This window comes from Trichosurus vulpecula, chromosome 7 (genome assembly GCF_011100635.1).
Source record: "Trichosurus vulpecula isolate mTriVul1 chromosome 7, mTriVul1.pri, whole genome shotgun sequence".
Taxonomy (NCBI): domain Eukaryota; kingdom Metazoa; phylum Chordata; class Mammalia; order Diprotodontia; family Phalangeridae; genus Trichosurus; species Trichosurus vulpecula.
In genome coordinates this window covers 100,775,651-100,799,500 of record NC_050579.1, presented here as the reverse complement: position 1 = coordinate 100,799,500, position 23,850 = coordinate 100,775,651, and positions in this window count along the sequence as shown.

The following is a 23,850-nucleotide window of genomic DNA, read 5'->3' as shown; positions in this document are numbered from 1 at the left end:
CCTGGCACTCTATCTGCTGTACCAATTAGCTGTCAAAATGGAATGGGTTTAAATCAAAATAAGGTATTTTGGTTATGTTAGGAAGAGGTTGCCAACTGTGAGCCAGCAGAAAATCCACTAAAGTCCATGCTTCTTAGCCTGGCATTTTAATGCTTTCACAATCTGGCATCAACCTAGCTTCCCAGCTTTACCTCCCACGACCACCATGACTTTTAGAACATCATATTTCTGGGATGGCTGGCCAATGAATGGTTAAGAATGTAATAGCAAGTGACACTTACTTGGAATCAGAAAGCCATTACACCTTAAAAAAATAAAAGAAAGCCTCCTATCTTTTACTCTCAGGTTCTTTGAAAATATGTAGTACACACACACACACACACATACACACACACACACATGCACGCGAGGATGCACACACATACTTTAAAGTGTACTTGAATAGGAATTTAGCAGGAGACTAGAATATTGAATGAAGGCTGCAAGTTCTATTATGTTCAGATTCATCATGAAGTCAGATTAGCAAAGCACCAAAATCAGAAATGATTATTGACTCAACTAACAATGTTTTTAATTCTCTTACAAGAATTTTTTTTCCTTTTCAAAATTGTATTTGCTTCTTTGGTAAATAGAATAATTTTCTACTTTTAGGTTCATGAGGTCTTACAGAGCAGCCTCTTGGAGCAGAGAGCCTTAAGGTAAGAACATGATTGAATGTGTGTTCTTACCGTTATCTGTTTGGACACTGGTGGAAAATATAGTGGGACTGAAGAATTAGGGCTGTGTGGATCAGTCTTGGACATCTTTAAATAAGCAGGGCAACAAAATAGAGGAGTAGGAACGTCTGACCTTTGACCAAAATCAGTGCACTTTGAATTGATTCTCACATCCTGTTGAATTAAGAATTTTTAGAGGGCTTCTCTGTGAAGTATCAAATTTCCATAATAACTGTGACCTTGGGCCAGTCTCCTGTCAGAGAAGATACATAATCTTTTCTTCTTCTCTCAGACTTATAATTACTTTCTCATCTCTTTTTTTTTTGTTTTCCTCTGATGAGTCTTTATATTTGTTTCCTTACTTTGCTAAATACTTCATCAATCTAAGATCAGAGGAATCACATTCCCTCAGGGAATCGGTCAGTGTCAGTTCACTGATTTAATGGAGTTGTTATAGTGCCTTTGTCATTGTAAGGAGCTCTGCCTACTGACCAGATGGAGTCATTGGAAACAATTTGCTGAGTGTTATGAAGAAGAAATTTAATGAGGTGCAGCTATTCAGTGTAAGAAAGAGTAGGGCCCTGTTCTGTATTTTTTTAAATCTTAAGAGAGTACAATTTTAATTAGAGATGAGATTTTCATAAGCAACATAATGCGTATTCATTCATGATGAAGAAAATGGAGGCAGTAGCATTGGAATAGCTTCCTACTCACCTTTTGTCAGGGGATGTATTGTCCCAGGAGGGAGAAAGATACATGGAATGGCATAGTATGGTGTGGACAGATGCCAGTCTAGCTTTTCAACATGGGTAAAGCTCTTATTTTTAAATGTAGATCATAAGGCCCAGATTGCCAACTATTCTTGAGTGCCAACAGGGTACTGGAAGACAATTGTCAAGCTCATTGTCCCACCTTGGACAAAACCAGAATTTGTATTCATGTCTGCAAAGGTGAAAGAATAGCTTCTTAAAACCTGTCAAATTTCAGCTGTCTCTCAAGCAGGATGTTTTATGCCACAAAAAGGAGAGAAAAGAAGAAGAATGATTCTTTGTAGGCTTTTTGGAAAAAAAGAGTAGGGGTGGAGAAAGGCTTTTCAAACTTGTATTTAATTGTGTTGAATAGAACTCTTGCCTACTCTGGTTTCATTTTGGAATGATGGAATGAGATCAATGTTGCTTAGTATCAGTTAATTTCACTAGTGATCATTTACTATGGAGTGAATTTGGCTGGGTTATGCTTGGCTGGGACTAGAGTCATGCCAAAGAAGGTGTGGTGGAAAAAACCATAGTAGGAATGAATACAAATGTTAGTATTATACAGTTAGTATATATACAGAAGTATATATACATGATCACTGGAAGAAGAGGAGAATTCTGTAATAGAATAAAGCAAAATAGTTAACTATTTTGTTCACAAGTTTGGTTTTCCTACTCATGCATAACTTTTCAAATTAATTTTTTTGAAAATGACAAACTTTATTATAAATAAACATGGCATGTAAACAATACCCTTCATCTAAAATGTTTGTTTTTTTAATTAAGAAATATTTCAAATTTTCATTTCTTGGCTTCTTCCCCTCTCCTTTCCATCTAAAGGAGTCATGACATTTTTCAGTGTGATATTGGACTCAAGGTATAAATTGGAAAACTGAATTTTTTGCAAAAGAGAAAAGAAGTGGTGTACTGACAGCCAGATGCTTTCTAGTAAATTAGCTAATGTCCTCAACTGAAAGTATCTCATGACGTTCCCTACCCTCACTCTCCTTCCTTTTATCTTCCCCCTTCAAGTTAGCTGAAAGCCAAAATTTAATAGCTTTGCTGAGGTGTTTTTTTTTTTGCATTTAACAAATCTATTTATTGGTTGATTGTCAACAAAACTATTTTTTTTTCTATTTCCTCCGACTGAATTGCATCTCATTTCTGTCAAGGCAGCTTGAGCTCCTGAATGTGCATGGACACAGTCTATTCTTTTGAATACATTCACTTCTTATATAGTCAGTCACCCTTGCCTCCTGTCCCTGTTGGTTCTTTGGTCCATATGCAGTTTGGCAGAATAGAGGATCTTAGATTTATAGCTGAAAGGGTTATTTAGTTCAGCCCACTAATTTTACAGATTAGGGAACTAAGACTTAGAGAGATTTAGTGATTTGCCTAGCAGTGTCTGAGGCAGGATTCAAACACATTTTCCTGACTTCAAGATTAGTGCTTTATCCACTGTATAACTGGATGTTTTGTAGGCATTTCAAACTCAGAATGTCCAAAACAGAACCCATTAGTTTTCCCCCCAAACCCTCTCCTTTTCTGAACTTCCCTAATATTGTCAAAGATACTACTATCCTTCCAATCACCTAGGCTTGCAATTTGGGCATCATTCTTAGCTCCTCACCCTTAACCTTTCATATCCAATCTTTGGCCAAGTCCTATTGCTTCTACCTTCACAACATCTCTTCTACATTTCCTCTTCTCTCGTCTTCTCTCCTTTCACAGTCCCACACTCGTGCAGACCCTTGTTCCCTCCCTCTTGGACGATTGTGATAGCCTGCTGGTTGATGGACCTGCATCAACTCTCAACCCACTCCATTGCATCCTCAGCAGCCAAAGTAATACATGTAAACCACAGGTCTGACTATGTTATCCACCTTTCTCTCCAATAAACTCCATTGGCTCCCTATTACTTCCAGGATCAAATAGAAAATTTTTCATTTGGCTTTAAAAACCTTTCCTAACCTGGCCCCTTTCTACTTTACAAGTCTTCTTATATTTTACTCTCTTCTGCACTCAGTGATTTAGCAACACTGACCTCCTTGCTGTTTCTCCAACTTAGGGTCCATTGCTCAGTTTTGTGCCCTTTCTCTAGCTGTCCCCCATGCCTGAAATTCTCTCCCTACTCATCTCTACCTCTTGGCTCACCTAGCTTCCTTCAAGATTCGGCTCAAATCCCAACTTCTCTAAATGGTCTTTACCTCTCCACCTCCCACTATTAATACCTTCCTTTTCAGGTTACCTCCCATTTATATAGAACATATCTTTTATGTACATAGTTGTTTGTACTTTGGATTAGAACGTGAGCTCCTTGAGGGCAGGGGCCATTTTTTTCTGTACCTTTCTTTGATTCTCTAGTACTTAGCACAAATTCTGGCACATAATAAGGTTGAATAAATGCTTCTTGTTTAAGCAATTGATACATCATATTGCCTCAGATACAGTAAATGTGTGATACAGTGGCGTTTTATATATATGTGTGTGTATCCAGGAGATATATACACACAAATATGTATGTATATATATATGACATACGTATTTCATATATATTATATATGCACATACATATACAAACGTGTGTGTGTGTGTGTGTGTGTGTGTGTGTGTGTGTGTGTGTATCCAGAGCAGTTGTCTCTTGGGTGAATTTAGCTATGTGCAGGGTTGTTTGGATAAGACTCTCCTGGTGAAGCTTTAAGAGATGCCCCTAAGCCCAGGGTAGTAATGGAAGTGCTGTCAGTATAAATTTTACTCACTTTTTTCTTTTGTGTTCCCCACCCATTGGTTTCCATTATGTATTATGCTTACAGGAGCATTTTTCAAGAATATGTCATAGATTTAGTGCCTTCCTTTTTTTTTGTTTTGTTTTGAGCCATAACTCAGAGTACTCAGAGTGCATTAAACACTTCCTATGCTAGAGTGAGCAAAACAGTCCATTTATTATTATATACCTAGGATAGGCGCTGTTCTTGAAAGCAAACCTGAAAGTGAGATCTTTTTTATAACATAATTCTTCCTGTAAAAAGGTTGAATTCATAGTCCTAGTTTGTGTCCTAAAAGCATACCCCAAACATGATTAAGAGGTCTTATCTTTGTACAGTTTTCATTTTCCTTGTTACTTAGTATTTGGAGGCAATCTTTAAATTATTTTATTTGGTTACTTACTGTATGTTGCTTTTGAATGCTTTTGCTGTATTGCTAGAAACAGAACTATGTCAAAAAATTTGGTAATATAACATACTGGGATCATAAGAAAGAAACCTATTACGTCTCACCATCTATAGAATGGGTTACCTGTTTTTCTTCAGCCCTAAAGGTGTTATTTGATCGTTTTTAGCCATTTGGTGCCAGTACAATTGCTTAGGATCAAACCGGTGGTTCCTTTCATTAGAGAATGAGTCCATGTACAAACAACATTGACAGGGAAGTTAAAGAAGTACTTGTCAGCCATGATAGTTTTTCTTTAAGGAAATATTTGGACTGCTTTATGGGATCTATGGGAACACAGCTTGAGAAATGCTTCTCTAAATTGACATAAAACAAGCACTTCACTGGGATCCAAAAGAGACTTGGGCTGCCCCAGATCATCTACAAACACGAGAAAGTCATGCAACCTGGCCCTTGGTTTACCTTATTTGTAAAATAAAAGGATGATCCCTTCTTGCCATTAACATTCTATAATTCTAAGCTTGTTTCAACTTAGGGGTGAAAATCGGGACTGTCAAGCAGATTGGCTGTCAATATGTACCTCAGTTTTGAAAATAATCATTTTTACTTGTCTGGTGTATATATAAATTTATGGTAGGTGAGTAGGATAATTAGTTATTTTCTTCATTTTCATCTAACAGAAAATATTAGGGAGAACAAGCTATGAATAACGTGTTGGCTATTAAAATTTACAAGACAGACATGTTTTGTTCTGTTTTCTAGAAGTGCAAACTTTAGGTTCTTTAGCTGTCCAGAGGAATGAGGGAGATGAATTTTAATTTTTAGGCAATAGAGAGGTGAGGATAAAACTAGAATTCAGACAAGCATTTATTTCCCCAAATGTTCAGAATCCTTCCTTATTTTTTATAGCCCCAAGCACTTTAACAAGGATTTGTCTGATAGAAGGCAGCAGACATAGTGTGTAAGGAGATGCCTTTGTTCACATCCTTGTTCTGACATTGGCTGCATGACTAGGAAAGTGCCTTAACTTTGCAGTGTCAGTTTCTTGACCTACAAAATGGAGGTAATAGTACTCTTACTACTTACCTCACGGGGTTGTTAGGAGGAATGTACTTTGTAGACTTTAAACAACCATATAAAGGTGAATTATCAATCTTAGTTGTATGAAGAATTCTACAGTGGTGTAAGTATAAATTTTGGGTGCCTAAGTATAATTTTTCAAAAGGCTGTCATCAACCGCGTCACACTCAGAAATACCTTCTCCACATACTCCGGGTATTTCCTTCGTTTCTAGTGCTGCAGGGTGGCCTAAGTAGTAGTTCTGCCCATGACCAATGCTAGGGGCATTTCTTTCTTTTTTTTTTTTTATAAATTTCTTTATTTATTTTTAGTTTACCACACACGGTTCTACATAGTTTTGAGTTCCAGTTTTTCTCCCCTCCCTCCCCCTTCCCTCCCCAAGACGGCATGAAGTCTCATATAACTGTCATGTATAACTTCGCATTGAATTAATTTATGCACTAGTCAAGTCGTGGAGAAGAATTTTGACCAATGGAATGAATCATGAGAAAGAAGAAACAGAACCAAAAAAAAAAAACAAAACCCCAAGACAAAAACAAAAGAGAAGCAGAAAAGGCGAGCATGTAGTGTGCCTCAGTCTGTATTCAAACTTCGCAGTTCTTTGTCTCGATGAAGATAGCATTCTCCATCGTGAGTCCCCTGGAGTTGTCCTTGCCCCTTAGGTTGCTGAGAAAAGCGCAGTATGTCAGGGTTGGTCCTCACGGAATCCATATATCTGTGGCTGTGCACAACGTTCTCCTGGCTCTGCTCCGCTCACTCAGCATTATGTCGTGTAGGTTTTTCCAGGTTGTTATGAAGTCTGCATCATCTGCTAGGGGCATTTCTAAGGGAAAGACTACATTTTCCACAAGACCTTGAGGGTGGGCCAGAAAGAAGTTCCCAGAACTCCATTTCCCATGAGACTGTGTTCCTGGGACCTAGGTGATTGTACCACAAAGCTTGGACATCGAATGTTGTAGAAGGAAAGGCTCTTGGAAAAAGGAGACATAGTGCATATGGCAAAGGAAGTTGGATAGCATCAGCGTTTGCCAGCCACTGAGAACAAGCTTAGGGATGCTGAGATTATGAGAAAAAATGGCCTGCTGTGACTGAGACATGGGACAGCAGCAGCTGCTGTGAGTAGGGAGACTCTAACACTGAATATGTAAATTCCATATCCCCCTCTTCCCTTCCCCAAATCTGGTCATGCAAGAGCCATTTGCCGTATTCTGTCTTGCACTGGAGTCTGGGTATTGGCAAAGTCTCCACTACTAATCACTAGAGGATACGGCCCTAATCCTGCTGGCGGGTGGGAAGGAGAGGAAGAGAGAATGTAGAGTGAGATAGATATTGTTTTCTCATTCTTATTAAACAGACTACTTTTAAAATACTTCTTCCTGTTACAGCCTTCTAGATGGTGAAGACTGGCTTTGGGTAATCTTACATCCACTTATACTCAGTTATTCCCTACTTTGAATCTAGTACTTGAGTAGAATGAAAGCTACAAATTTAAAAAAAAATTGTCTTTTTTTTCTTCCTGATTCAGGGGATCTGCTTTAGTTATCTTTTCACTTTTTTGCACGCCTAGAATAATAATATGAATATGAATATGAATATGTAATTTTTTGTGCTAGCAGTGGTTAATCATAACTAATGAATGTAGCTAGGGGCAGGTTTCTAATTAAGTTGCATCACATAATTATCTTTATTATTTACTGTCCTCAGGCATGGATCCCATGCTGAGGAAAGTGGTGTTTTCTTCCCAGCAGGGTCAGCCTCTCTGGCAGACTCAGCAGGTGGTTGTATTGGCAGTTTGGGATTCATTTTTCTTCTATTTTTCATCAACTGTGAGAAATTTGAACAATATTATTGACATCTCACACAGTACATGACATAAAGGAAACAAAATGGTAGAATTTCAGAACCTAAAGGAGCTCTAGAAGTCGTCATGTCGAGTTTTACAGATGAGGAAACTGAGGACCAGAGAGACAAAGCTATTTATTTCCAAAAATGATAATATAATTACAGTCTAAACTAGAATCTGGAGTTCCTAGTCATTTCTGGTGACCTTTACACTATTATCACATGAAGAATAATTTACTATTTTCTATGGGAGTTGTAGAGACTCTGATAATCTTTTGTGATAGGATGGGAGGTGGCCAAGAATTCAAAATAAACAGCAGTTTGAGATTGAACAATTTAAAATATTCTGGGTATCTAACACAAAGTTCTGATACATACATGGGCATCTCAGCAACCTTAGCTAGAACTGTGAAAGCTTGTGTTTATTGTTTAAAAGAAAAAAAACTTTTCTAAAGGCCTTGATCAGAATGAAAATGTTCTGACACTCTTCAGTCTTATAACCTTTCCATATGTTCCCTGAGACCTCATGGAGAGTGTTATTGTCAAACCCAGCAGGAATGGTAATTACTCTGAACAAAATCTTCCTGTCAATTAAGCAATGAAATAGCTGGGTGGGAAGCAGTCCCACAGAAACTTAGATTCTGTGTCTTCTCCCGATTCTGTGCTCAGTTGTCATGAAAAGTTACAAAGAGAACTCTCTTTGCTGTTGAGAGGAAAAGGCTCCAAGACACTTCTCAATTACTGAGTTTATTGCGATAGCGAGCATTGCTTGCAATAAGAGGACCATTGCCCAAGATGGGAATTTTTCAATAAACAAAAATTCCTTTTGAATTGGTGTCATATATGTGTGTGTCTAGTGTATATATACACATACATATATACATGCACATATATAAATATACACACATGCATACATATATATTCACACACACATATATGTTTGGTCCAGACCTGTGATTTCGTTGGCATATGGGAGCTTCTTGTGAGTAAATTTCCTTCACCAATGCAGAGCTATAACTGTTCTGCAAGTCATCCTCATAGAATTATAGATACATAGCTGGACAGGATCATAAAAGATATCTAGGACAGCTCCCTCATTTTGCAGGTGAACAAAACTGACACAAGTAGAATTTGAACCTAGAACTGCTGACCCCCAAACCAGTGTTTTTCCTCCATAACACACTGCCTCCTTAAAGCGGCAAGGTGATGAAGAGGATACAGTCCTGGGCCTTGAGTAAGGAAGAACCACAGTTCAAATCCAGCCTCAGATACTTACTGTCTGAGTGAAAATGGACAAGTCACTCACCCTCAGCCCGTCTTAGTTTCCTCAAAGGAATAGGGATAATGATAACACCTCCCTTACAGGATTGTTGTGAGGATGAAATGAGATGATGTTTGTAAACTATTTAGCACAATGCCCAGCACATAGTAGGCACTTTAATAAATACTTCTCCTCTTCTTCCTCCTTCTACTACTATTACTACTACAAATTCCCTCCCCTCCCTTCACCCTCTCCTTAGAAAAAAAAAAGTCCTTGGGACAGAAAACTTATGAACAGAAAAGTTACAGAATCATATTTACCAACTATTAGTGCTGGAAAGGAACTTTCTTATCATCTGATTCAACCTCATTTTACAGATATGGAAATTGAGGCCTGAGTGATAGAGTAATTTTTCCAACAGCTAATGAGGTTCAGAGCCCAGAATTACAACTATACATCTTCTGATTACGGATCCATCACTCTATCGCACTGCTATAGAATTATTAGTGTTTTTAATTTGGAAGGACCATGGAGAATAACTATTCCAACCTTCCCATGTTATAGATGATGAAAGTGAGACCTAGGAGGATACTGTAGCCAAAGTCATGCTGCAACCTAGTGGTAAACCTAGAATGGGGACCAGTGGTGGAACAGCACACTGGGTTTTGAGTTGCTAAACCTGGATTTGAATCCCAGCTTTACCACTCACAACCTGGATTACTCAGGACAAGTGTCTTCTGCCTGAGCCATGGTTTTCTCATCTATAAAATAAGGTTATGTTAGATAGTCTCTGCATTCTCTTCTATGATCTGAAAATGACAGTGCACTGGAGGCTTCTGAAGACCCTTCTAACTCTGAACTCCCCCCCCTTTTTATAATTTGCTAACGTAGCTTGTTAAGGCTTTAGATTTAGTTGGGGAATAATGGTTAAAAAAAGACCTTCAGATATTTCTATCCCATTTTATTTTCTGCTGAGAGGTATTTAGACTTATTCTGTCCATATGTATAGGGGAACCTAGAACAGTGTAGCAAAATATCCTTAGTGGATTTTTCATGTAGCATTCTATTGAAAATATCTAAACTGACTAGATATAATCAATAGGCCACATTAATCATAATTTTTATAAATCAGATTATGCTATAATCAGTATTGGATGAAAATCTCAGTTGAAATTATTTTTGCTCAAATTTTGTCATAGGACTTATTTTCCTTTGGAATATAATAAACTCAAAATTTATGACTTAAAAGTTATTCCTGCCCCATCAGTGGTATATTATTCATCTTAAAAATACCTTTCTTTGCTTTGAGATCTGAGTTCTTTCTATTTTTCAGCTGGGCACACTTCTCCATTGTTTGATGCTGCACATTCCATTTATGATATCAAAGCTGAGCAAACTAAATTCTAAATAAATGTGTTCTGTTTCTTAAGAAACACAATTCATCCTGGAGCCAAGTTAAATTTGGCTATTTGACATGTTTGCATGTGTGTGTATCTCATTATTTCAGCATTAAAAAAGAACATATATATGCTATCTGTAGTAACTATATATGTGTTCATGTATACATACATACACATATATTCTTTTCTAATGCAGAAACAGTACTTTTGGTTCAGTGTCTGGGTAATATTGACAACAGCTATTATTAGTAATATAATATGGCTCTTTAAGATTTGCAAAGCACTTTACGTGTTATTTCATTTGGCTCTCAAAACAACCACATGAAGTTAGTGTTCTTATCCCATTATACATATGAGGAAACTGAGTTCAGAGATGTGACTTGTCTGTGGTTAGTGCCCCAAGTGGGATCCGGACTGAAATCTTGGTGATTCCAGGAACGTTACTCTATTCACAATGTGCAGAGGTGTTTGAGAGTGAAGCAGGAGCTCAGGGGAGATTGCAGAGTATTGAGGGGGGAGAAGGTGATGTTATACCTACTGGCAAATCTGCCTTTTCTGGTTAGTGAGATCATTTGTACCTAACTTTTTTGTTTTTGTCTATTGATTAGTAAGCTCAAATGAAACAAAGTCAGTGCTCAGAATGAAGCAGTTCCTAGAATATCAAGCTGTAAGTTTTGATTCAAAGAATTTCCAAAGTATCAGACATCTCAGTGGTTGCATGAGGAGTACAAACTTCTTTGCCAATGATATCATGGACTTTGTCACACAGACCTATGGACTAAGTACTTTGCATGGATGTATTTTTGTTTATCTCTCTATATTGTGAAGACTTGATACTTTAAGAATGTGAACTTGGCCATTATCTTTCCTCTACTTCTAGTGTAACTGAATATTTTTTTAAAGGATACTTTGACATTTTAAGTACAAAGGAAGAGTCTTAAAATCTCAGGCACTGAAGAAATTCTTGCACAATAAAGTCTCTGGTACCATATTGCCTTGAATATAGGGTTCCTTGAACATAAACTACATCCATAAAAGGTTGCAGTAGATCTCCTTAAAAAAAGTTTAGATATCCATTGATGCTAATATTAATGATTATTATTGTTATGACTAGCATTAATTTAAGCAATTTAGATTTTCACAACACTTTATGTGTGGTATCACATTTAATCCTCAGAACAACCCAGAAAAGCAGGTGCTCTTATGATCTTTATTTTACAAATGAGGAAACTGAGGCAGAGACGTTAGGTTACTTGTCAAGCTGGTAAGTGCCTGAGGAAGGATTCAAACTCATTTCTTACTGATTCCAAGTCTAGCACCCACTGGCCATCTAACTGCCTCTTGATGACAAGCCTTATTTAGGCTTGTGATTTTCTAGGGTAGGTATGGTCTATATTCAGTCTATATTCTATATTATATTATGGAACCCATACTAAGAGTGTTGACCTGCGTAACTCCATTACTCATTACATGCAGCTTCTTAGATACTAAAAGGTTAGTTAAACTTCTATGAATAAGATTTATCACAAAAACACTATAGTTATATCTTCTCCCCATCTTAGTTTTAAGAGGAAAAAATGTTTATCCCTCACAATTGTCCCTACCTATAATTTTTCTCTTATTGAAAAATGTAACCATGCTTCCAATAGAGGCTTGTTTCCTCAGGATTATTAAAGACATCAATTATTTTCACAGCTGGAGGCAAAGGACTTTCTTTAGGGAACACTTTGAACATAAAGCAGATTGTGCTTTGTTATCAGCAGGGGCAATGAGCAGCATGGGTTTCATCCCACTGAATAAGGTTAGAGGAAGAGAGTCATTATCCATTCCTCTATTCTTGTCCAGCTGCTTTTTTTCTATTCTTCATTCTTATCTCTTGCAGCCTTGACTCCTCCAGTCTGTTACTTGGCGAGCAGTAAATTGTTGAAGCTGCTGGGGGCTTAGCCAGGAAACAAGCCTTATGGAGAGCAGGGTACCTCTGATGCTTTTGGAAGATCATTTATCAGTCATCTGGGGCTCTGGGAATTTTCTGGTCTTAAATTCTAAATCTGAAAGTTGAGAAGGAGAAAAGAATCCCTAAAAACAACCACTTTTTGGTAAGTCCCTATATCACTTTGTCCCTCTATCTCCACCTTCCTTTTCTGAGTCTCTCTTTTAGTAAGTGTGTTAGCATATATATGAATATCTCTCACTTAAGACTGAAAGACAGCTCTTAATTCCTTTTTTCTTTATAAGCCAAGGGGAAAAACAGATAATAACCTATGTGCTCCCATGATTTATCTTTCCTTCTCCATTTCAGAATGGAAAATATTTGGGTAAAAAAAAAGATAAAAATGTGAATAAATATAGTTGTAGGTACTATAAGAGTAATACATGTGATAATAATTAATCCATCAGGCATCATAAAGATAAAAAAAGTAATAGCTCCAAACAGAAAAAGTATGATAGCCATTCCTTTTGTTAGAAAATCACTTTCAGTTTTCATGCAGTGGAGAGACAGTTCACCATTCTGTGTTACTCAATCCATGGCATAAGGGTGCCTAAGACTGGTTAATTTTAAAAGCTCAATTTGTTCATTTTGCCTGCTGCAGTTTTACAAACAAAAAAAGTTTTGGAGAATCTCATAAAAAGAATAAAGCATTAAATGAATAAGGAAATTTTTAATCAGTAAAAACAAAACAAAAAAAACAACTGAAAAAATTAATAATTGGGATTTGGAGTTGGAAGGTATAATAGAGATCATCTAGTCTCAAGTTTTTTAAAAGTGTCATGGATCCCAATGGCAGTTGAATAAAGTCTATGGATGGTCTTCTTTTTGTTTTTAAGTTTTTTAAGAAAATACATAGGATTAAAAGAAAACCAATTGTATTGAAGTAGACTCTGTAGAAAGGAAGATTGAGATCACATGCAGCCTAGCGATGATCTACTAATTCCATTTATTTCAGAGTAATGTCGAGCATAAAGGACATTTTGAGATATTTATAGCAACTGTAATGTGATGTGAATATATCTGGGATTTCTGTAATTGATAGAGTCGCGAGTCCTGCTAATACTATTGTGGTTTGTCACCAACATTCATAATAAAAGAAAGTGCTAAATTTCAGTTAGAGGTTGAAAGTTGTAAAATTTTTTGTATCCAAGTTCACAGACTCCTGTGACTGCAGGTTCACAATGCCTGATCCAGCTGGATCCCTTTGCTTTACAGATGCTGAAACAAGAGGCTCAGATGTCAAGTGACTTGCCCCTGAGCTGCAAAGGATACCTTGAAGATACGTACAGGGGAATTTGAGAGTCCAGAGAGGTTAAGTGACCTATCTAGAGACACAAACAAAGGTAGTAAATAGGAGGACTGGGATTTGAATGTAGGTCCTTTGCCTCCAAATTTAGAACTTTTCCTAACATAACATGGTACTTCTAAGAGACAGTAAGAAAAGAGGGAATGGGAAGTCAGGAGTGTTTGGGAAGGAGAATTAGAAGGGAGCTAGTTATAGAGTAGGGGGCAGCTAGGGTGGTGCAGTGGCTAGAATGCTGGGTCTGGAGTCAGGAAAACTTGAGTTTAAATCCAGCCTCAGATGCTTACTAGCTGTGTGACTCTGGGCAAGTCACTTAACTCTGTTTGCCTCAGTTTTCTCAATTATAAAATGAGCTAGAGAAGGAAATGACAAACCACTCCAGTATCTTTGCCAAGAAACTCCAAATGGGGCCATAAAGAGTCAGACACGACTGAAATGACTCAACAACAACAAAGTTGTAGAGTGAGGGGAAAGAAAAGAAGAAGGGGATATCAGGAAGATAAATGATGAGAAGGCAGCAGAAATTGTGAGAGCTTTTTGGTGAAGATGCTCCAGAATATTTTTATAGCTTGGGTGATAGAATAATAAATAGAACTTGTTAGGGCATGCTTGAGAAAGAAGGACCCATAAAAAAGGAGTATAGATGCTGTGGCTAGGCGTAGACCTGGGAGGTCTTGCTCTAGCTGCTAATTCATTGTGTAATCTTGGAACTGAGGCACTCTATTTCCCTGATCTCCAGCTTCTCCTCCTATAAAATAGTGATGGTAAGTTACTGCTACCCCCATGGAGAAGAGTAGCTGTAATTAACAATTGATGGTGACTAATGCTGATGCTGAGTGGGATATGCTGATTGTACAGTGAGAACCCACCCTGGGCTCTGCTGAAGTCCTTATTTTCCTTAAGATAATGTAGTTCGCTTCAACTTGGGTCTCTGTTTTTCTTTTCTTTTCCCCTTCACTTTTTCCCCTTTTCTTTCCTTGTCCACTGTTCCTTATTACTTGCTTGCCAGGTTTATGCGTTTGCAGCATGTCATTAGTGCTACAGCAATCAGTAGATTTGTGTGTTGCCAGAGAGTTTGTCTGCTATGACTTTCAGCTAAGTCTTGGCATGTCCATTACCTTAGCAGGGCCTAACCTTGTTTGGAGTATTATTTCGCTCTGAAGAATCTTTACCAGTGCTCACTTTTTATTATCACTCATTAGCATAATTCTGATATATGAAATGATAGTATTACTCAAAAAGAAACATCATAAATATTTAAAAGAATCCTTTCCCAAGGTTTGTTTTGGTGTTTTTAAATTTTTTTTTGTAGGGGGGAAGGCAGGGCAATTGGGGTTAAGTGACTAGCCCAAGGTCACGTAGCTAACAAGTGTGGCAAGTGTCTGAAGCTGGATTTGAACTCAGGTCCTTCTGACTCAAGGACCAGTGCTCTACTCACTGCGCCACCTAGCTTGCCCCTCATGTTATTTTTAATAGTAAAGGAAAAGAATAAAGTTAACTACAAGTCAGGCTGGTTCTTTTACTTTGATTTTTTTCCTTTTTTTTCCTTCAATCTGAAGGTATAGCTGGTCAAAAAAGGGCTATTTTTATTTTTTTTTAATAAAAAAATAAAAAATAGAATTGTATTAAAAAAAACAAAAGGTTATCTAAAGGAAAATATAACCTTAATATGCCCCATGAATGAACAATTTGGGAAAGTTACTCAGTATGAGTAGTTGTGATAATTATTCTCTACAGAAGAGGAGTTCTTGATATAATTAGCTCTAGACCTTTCTCAACAGATTGTCTATTAATAATTATAATAGCTGGTATTTATAAACATCTTTACGGTTTGCAAGCTCTTTTATATTATTGCATTTGATAGTCAAGACACCCTGTGAAGTGCTTCTGTTACCCCCATTCTGCAGATGAGGAAACAGACTCAAAAACGTGAGATGACCAAGATTAGCCTGCTAGAATCTAATGGGGATTTGAATTCAGTTCTTGCTGACTCCACATTCAGCACTGCAGCCGTTATACTGTACTGCACATAATACTTTGTACCATCTGAATAGACTTTTGAGTTCCAGGGTTTCATACTAAAGGTAAATTTTATAGAGGTCATACATAGGATTTAGAGCTGGAAGGGACTTGTCTGGTCCAGGGGTTCTTCACCTGGAGTGAAGTTAAAAAATATTTTGATAACTATGTTTCAATATTATATATTTAAAATCATCAGCCTAGGAAGGGTTCCATAGGTTTCACCTGAGTATGAAAGGGGTCTTTTGACACAAGCGGGTTAAGGACCCTGATCTAGTTCAACCCTCACATTTTATATGCAAGAAAACTGAGGCCCAGAAATACTGACTTGCCCAGTGTTACACAGATGAGGATGAAAACTCCAATCTTCCAACTCTATTGTGCCATGTAGTTTGAAGCCTGCTCAATTATTGTCTCTTTCATGAAGCTTTTCTAATTCTCCTAACAGGACATATGATCTTGTCTCTTGAACTTGTTCAACCACCTAAGTGGCAGAATGGACTGAGTTTTAGGCTCAGCCAAGGAGATGGAGTTCAAACCCCACCCCAGATACTTGCTAGCTGTGTGGTCCTGGGTAACTCACTTAATTTCTCTGGGCCTCAGATTCTCGAATGAGATGCTGGATTCTTTGGCCTCTAAGATTCCTGGTAGATCTCAATTTATTATTCAATATACCTTTCTTTAAGAGCACTTTGGGAAAGCTAGGTGGTACAGTGGCTAGAGCACTGGGCTGGGAACCAGGAAGAATCATTGTGCTGAGTTCAAATCTGGCCTCAGATACTTGCTGGCTTTGTGACCCTGAGCAAGTCACTTAACCCTGTTTGCCTTAGCTCTTCATCTTTAAAATGAACTGGAGAAGGAAATGGCAAACTACTTGTTTCAACAATCCAGCTAGCAGCTTCTGTGGGGGTGTACACCCACAGCCAGCACAGGTTCTTTTGATCTGCTTAACTAAGGAAATCAAGGTGAAGGGGTTGACAAGTTTACTTTAATCCAGCATACAGACAGCATTCACTTAGTTCAGGGGAAAAAGCCAGCACCCTGAACTTCAGAATAAAATACAAACAAATTCAAACATCAACAGACAGACCCAATACAATTCATAGTTACCAACATGTAGGTTCAGCCCGGGAGCTCAGAACAAGGGCTGGCCCAGAGTCACGCGCCACCACTGCTGCAGCAAAGAGCTCCAAGGAAGAGGAGGCCAACCCCGGGTTTTATATCTTTTTCAGCGTCAGGGGTGAGTCACACATGCGACTCACCCATGTGACCTAAAATCGTCACAAAGAGGCGGACTTAAACCCAAACTAGGCCCTCCCTGGAGTTAGCCCCACCTTGGGCCCCACCTTAGTTGCCAATCCACACCCACTAAGGTTTTACACCTAATAGGGGTTTGGGCCTGGGGCTTAGCACTTAGTAAGACTCAATGAAATACACTGAATTACTCAAAGCAAACAAAAGCCAAACTCTTCAAGGGCACTTGTTGAACTAAGTGCTAAGGAGCCCATTTTGCTTACCAACACACTACTCCAGTATCTTTCCCAAGAAACTACAAATGGGGTCCCAGAGAGTTGGACATGACTGAACAACAACAACAAAAGTAGCACTTGACATGATCTAGCTGAAATTATAGTTATTTTCATGTTTCCCATGCCTCTCCCTTTTCCTAAATTGCAAGTCCCTTGATAGTTGCTGCCCTGTATTTTTTGTATTTGCACATAGTAAGAGCCTCATGCATCAATGTGTTGGTAAATGTTTAACAGTCAGCTCTGGTGGAAATGGTATACAGGAGACACTTTTAAGTTCAATCTGCATAATCAGCATTTTTTCATCACTTTCTTTAGACAATCAACAAAATAATAAATCAAGCTTTGAATCATATATTTGTTAATTTCTGATGTATTAAATGGTGACACTGAAAATTTAAGAACTATCTCCTGAGAGCCAGTTTGAGTGAGCTCCTGTATACCATCACCATCTATAGCATGGAAAAATTCTATATGACTTCAGGAGGTTGTAAAGAAAGTGATTTGTAATATGTAAAGTCTGATATAAAGGGCAGCTAGGTGGTACAGTACATTGAGTGCCAGCCCTGGAGTCAGGAAGACCTGAATTTAAATCTGGCCTCAGACACTTACTAACAGTATGACCCAGTACAAGTCACTCAGCTCTGTTTGCCTCAGTTTCCTCATCTGTAAAATGAGCTGGAAAAGGACATGGCACACCACTCCAGCATCTCTGCCAACAAAACTGTATATGGGGTCATGAAGAGTCAGACCCTACTAACTGACTTAACAACAAAATCTGATATAAAATGTTAACTTTAGTATTTTCATTCTATGAGGCATCAGTGTGATAAAACCTCTGATCATAGCAGAGTTGATTCCTGTAACCCAGAAGTGAAAGTGCATACCAACTTGAAGATTTTTTTAAACTGAGAATTGATTTTTACTTTAGTCTTTGGATTGTATACAGTTAATTAATTTGTTGTTGTTTTTAATCTCAAAGCTAATTACCCCTTTTCCCAATTCTGTTTAAAAATCAGATAAATCATTTAGTAGGAATGCTACCAAGCTGCTACTTTGATGCCTTATCAAGCCTGGTAGGTGATTAGAGTGTTATAAAGGCTAAACTAGGAGAACCTGAGGTTTAGCAGGCTCTGTGAAAATGAAAGGCCTCTAAGTAGGGGCAGAGCAATGGACTGAACGTTGGTCGTCTGAGGACCAACCAATTCTATTCTCAGTGAGACTCCTCACAAGAAGTGTGGCTACCAGGTAACTCATGAAGATGGCTCTAAATCAATGAAAACAGTGCCCCAACTGATTAAATCATGAATCTTTGGAGGGATTAAAGGAGCAATACCCAGATGGTTTTTTTTTTGAAGAGTTGCGTTTTCAAAGGAAACTGTAATTTGAATTCTATGTGGCTTCTATATCTGCTGCCTCAACTCTTGTTGAGATGTTATCAACATCAGTCTGCATAATTTAGCCACAACCTGTAATGAGGTTTGAGGTTTGAATTTTGATTTTTGCCTGGACCTGTGATTTCATTGATGTGGGAAAACTCTTCTACCAAGGTAGATCTGCAGATGTCTGCAACTTAAGAGGCTGAGAAAATTGATTGCTTATTCATATAGGTAGGACTTTGATCTGGGGCTTTCTTACTCTAAGATTGGCTCTCTATTCATCATGAAACACTGCCCTTAAACAAACAAACAAACAAACAAATGACAGAAAACCTCAAAACACTAAATTATTATCATCTCTTAGGATGGTGTAAAGCACAAAGATGAAATGGAGAGAAACTACAGTTCTTCTTAGGCTGGTGTTTTGGATTAATCCTAGAAGCAATGCTATTCCTTCTTAGAGTAATGAGTGGGGAGAAGTTGAGAAAATTGGTTAAGATGTGAATCCTAAAATGTTTTCCAGGACTTCCTGAGTTGGGGCCTCACCATTCTTTTTAAAAATGTAACTCCCACGACTCTCCTAATCGCCAACCCATAAGATGCATTTATTTTTTGGCTTGTGTTCCATGGAAGGAGTTAAGGGGCCATGTGTGTATGTGATGTTTTTGTATGTTTAAGGAAATGGCAAAGAAACAGTCTTACACAGTGATAATCCTTGCTATCCAATGTTGTCTTTCATTAGTACTGCTGTAGAGTGCTGTTTTTCCTCATGCATAAGATGCTCCCATGTATAAGATGTACCTTAATTTTGGGGCCCGAAATTTGAAAAAAAAATGTATTACATAAAGTTATTGAACTCAAGTTTTATTCATCATAAAATTCATACAACTCCTTATCACTGTCAAGACTCTCATCCATTAGCTTGTCCTCATCTGTGTTTGATGACGAATCACTGTCTTCATATATTGCTTCCACCTCAGTTCCATCTACTGAAGAGGGGGACCTGTTCGACCCAAGACCAGCAGTAGCTGAGGCATTAGCTCTTCCAGTGGTTACATTGACTTTGACGAGAACTTGTAGGAGTCAAATGCTATGTAGAAACTGCTTTAGGTTTCAGCCCATTCTCCCCAGGGACTAAGTTAGTATAAGGGAGAGCAGGACCCCAAATGTTTGGGGGAGGGGTGGGAAAATTGTACTTCTGTTCTCACAATTAATCAATATTTCTTTGTAGAAGTTAATTGATGTTAATTGACTAGATGTACCTGGGCATTAATCAGTGAAAGTTTAATATTTGGGAGAGCATACAGGATGAGGCCTCAGACTGATAGATTTGGAAAAAGACACTCCCAACCCCTCAAAGATATCTTTAGGGTCCTGAGGGAATGTAGCCAGACTTCTTCAAGGGGCCATGACTCGCTAGAAGGTCTGGGAGTTGAGATGAGGATTTCTAAACCTTATAAAGGTTATAATTTATTTACTTCAATACTATTGACTGGCATATTTTCTGTACTCTCCTTTTATAAGCAGTAAATGATGAGATGAGGGCTGATGTTCGTCATCGATTCAAAAAGATAATTTCTAGACTAAGATTTGGAGTCAGTATAGATTTAGCATTATTTCCTGTTCTGTTGGCATGTACAGTATTATACAATGAAAATTAAACATGAAAATCAGGACCTTATATGAGGAATACTATATGATACTGTTCAGATAAAAGCTACATTTATTTAGAAATTTATTTAGAAAATTAAATAAAAAACATTCTCTCTTACTAAACATGCTGTTGAGCTTTTCCTTTTTATCTTTTTTTCCTTATTAAAGGAGTAATAATAAACTTTTAACCATAGCCTCATTGCAATTTCATTAAATAAAAAAAATTAAAACATGACTTAGATGACTGCCTCCGTAATTATTTAAATCATAGACCCCCCCCACTCCCGGCCCCCCCAAACCAGTAAGTTTTGCTAATGGCCATAAAACAGCAACTCTGATTTTGGGATAAGCACAACAAACTATGAATCAGGAAAGTTTGGTTCTAGGCCCAGCTCAGCCACTACTAGCCGTGCAACCCTGGCAAACCATCTCTGTGGGCCTCTATAAAATGAGAGGGTTGGACTAAATGATCCCAAAAGTACTTTCTATCCCTAAGAGTCTAGGATTCTGCTTCCTAATATTTGTTGTTGTTCAGTTGTTCTAGTCATGTCTGACTCTTCATGACCCCATTTGGAGTTTTCTCGGCAGAGATACTACAGTGGTTGGCCATTTCCTTCTCCCGCTCATTTTACATATGAGGGAACTGAGGGAAACAGGGTTAACTGATTTGCTCAAGGTGACATGGCTAGTAAGTGTCTGAGGCTAGATTTGAACTCAGGTCTTCTTGACTCTAGGCCCTGTTCTCTATCTACTACACCACCTAGCTGCCCAACTTCCTAATGTAACATCTAAATTTTTTTTATGGCTAGCAAGTAGCAGTTATTTCATAGTAGACTAAGTACTATGTCATAGATTCTTCATATTTTAGATAACAAATTTTCATGTTCATATGCCAAATCATGCTTTATGTTGTAGATGGGTTCCTAAAGAATTAGGTGTAAATCCTTTAAAAAAAAATCCCAAACCAAACTATATTTTGAATGGACCAGGAATCTTGATATTATAAAAGAATACAATGGCGGGGCGGGGCGGGGGGGAGAAATGAATGATCATCTAATTATTCTTGTGCAAAGCTAGATTTGCATATATAAGTTTTACTATAAAGTGACATATCTGTCTTTTGGGAATCAGGATATTTATAATGTACTTCCATTAAGGAAAATTCGGTATAACAGTACTCAGAAATAATTGAGCAGTTGGTGACAGCAGTGGAACTAAGTGACATCCAGAAAAGGACAAAAAGAGAGAGAATGGAAGAGTAAAAAAAAAATCATTGAATCAGGAATTAGAAGGAGCCTCTGTGGTCATCTTGTACAGCCACTTAACATTTAGTTCCATGGACAAGACTGCTATCCAGGTCACTCCAGCAAGGTTTGTAACCCGTAAAAGAAACTCTCATAGCATTTCATGAACATGATGTGCCAAAACATGGATAGGTTTTCCAGTACATCGAGAAAAGTGCCCACACCCGTCACTAATCACAGATTTTTGGAAATTTTAAAGTATGCTTCTAATAATATACCATAGAAGACAATGAAAGCTCACTACAATCTATAACTGTAATAATTATCAGAGACTAGTTTTTGAAGGCAGTGCCTAAGAGATTGCTGGATTTGAAGTCAAGACTTCTCTGTTTGTATTTGCAGCTCTTTACTGAGTACAACGTTGGGGAAAGCTTTTGTGCCTTAGTGCATTCATGAATCAAATGAGAATTCTTGTGTGTGTGGTTGCTTATAGTAGAAGGATATTGAGAAGATTCATATGATCACATCTGAAAACTTTTGGGGAGAAAGGATGTTATAGTGAAACCAATCATGTAAGTGAAAACAACACTAAAGGCAAATGAACTCACATTAAAGACAATAACTAATAGTAGTTACAGAGAACAGATGATAAAATATATCCGCACTATCTCAATACATATGGGAAATTATGATTTTTAAATGTTGCATATGCTGCCAGATGTGGCTACTAGGTCAGTTGGTTTTTGCTTATCTGTATTTTTTTTTTATGAAAAGGGAAAATCTAGTGTGTGTGTGTGGGAATTGTGGGTGTATTATTGGGAAATAGCTGTGGCATAATAGAGTTCAACAAAACTTTAAAAAATACTCCAAGAAATATGTTAGTCAATTAAAAATTAATAAGCATATATTAAGTAGTAGAGCATAATGCTAGGCACATGGATGCCATCATTCACTGCATGATGGTAAGGACACTAGCCTTAGAACCAAGAGATCTAGATTTAAGCCTTTGCTCTAACGCTTGCTAGCTTTATGACAATGAGAAGGTTTAATTCTCGCCTCAATTTCTTCATCTGCAAAGTGAATCAGGATGGTAAGTGAGATAAAGGCAGGGATTCCATTTCATAGAAGAGTGGTATCAGAAATTCTTGGGTGCTTAGTTTTTGCACTCCAGTTAAGTAAGAACAAAGTATTTTGTTGTTATACAGTATCTGGATTAGGATGACAAAAAGCATCCTGGGTTATTGTACTGCTTGGGCATTCATCTGATCTAGTAATTCCATGGTAACATTGCTTCCCTAGAAAGGTTTTGGCTACCTTCAGAGGATGCCAAAGGGTATTTAATCTCAATCATGCAACTCTCAGGTGGTTTCTGTAAATGAGTAGAAGGATTTAGTCTCAGTATCTAGCAGTGGGTCCCTCTTTAATTAAGGAAATTAGTTAAATTTGGTTTTTGTTTCTCCTGAGTGAATAATTTGGGGGAAAAAAGGATGGCATAGAACCTTTTTCAGTTTCAGGAAACTCCAGAGTATGAATGTTGGCTGACATCCCTGGGCCACACCGTTTCCTCCACTTGGGGAATCATTGTTTGGGTGTGTTTTTTGTTGGAAAGGATTGTCTGGATCACAGACTGACTGTAACAAGATACACCACATTATAATGTGAGAGAGGTGTGTCTTCTTGGTATGTGTGTACACTAAGTTTTATGCTTGTTCTTAGGGGAGAAAATTCTGAAGAAGTAGTTACATGCTTTGAACGGGAGCTTCAAGAATCGGAAATGCTCTTAACATGTCAGAAAATATCAGTGTGTTTTTATAACAGCTGTTGTTCAAAGCAAACTAATAAGGACTTATTAATTATCTAGAAAAGTGGTTTCTGAAAGTTGACTATGTAGCTGTTGTGATATTCAGTTGTGGAAAATGTGCTTTATTGTTATTGTTGTTCAGTTGTGCCTGACTCTTTGTGACTCCATTTGGAGTTTTCTTGGTAAAGATCCTTGAATGATTTGCTGTTTCCTTCTCCAATTCATTTTCTTTTTTTCTTTTTTGGAGGGGGGATGGCAGGGCAATTGAGGTTAAGTGACTTGCCCAAAGTCACACAGCTAGTAAGTGTGTCAAGTATTTGAAGCCATATTTGACCTTAGGTCCTCCAGACTCCAGGGCTGGTGCTCTACTCACTGCACCACCTAGCTGCCCCTTCTTCAATTCATTTTACAGATGAGGAAACTGAGGCTAACAGGGTTAAATGACTTGCTCAGAGTCACATGGCTTGTAAGTGTCCAAGGCCAAGTTTGAACTCAGGAAGATGAGTCTTTCTGACTCCTGGCCTGGTGCTCTATCTGCTGCACTACCTAGAAAGTATGATTGCATAGGATGAAATAAATATGTCCTTGACTTCAAGAGGCTACACTATAGTCTAGAATGGGCAGAAGGGTCAGTCTTAGAGTTAGAAAAATCTGGGTTCAAGTCCCTCCTCTGAAACATACTAGCTCTGTGAGCATGTGCTTAGTGATCC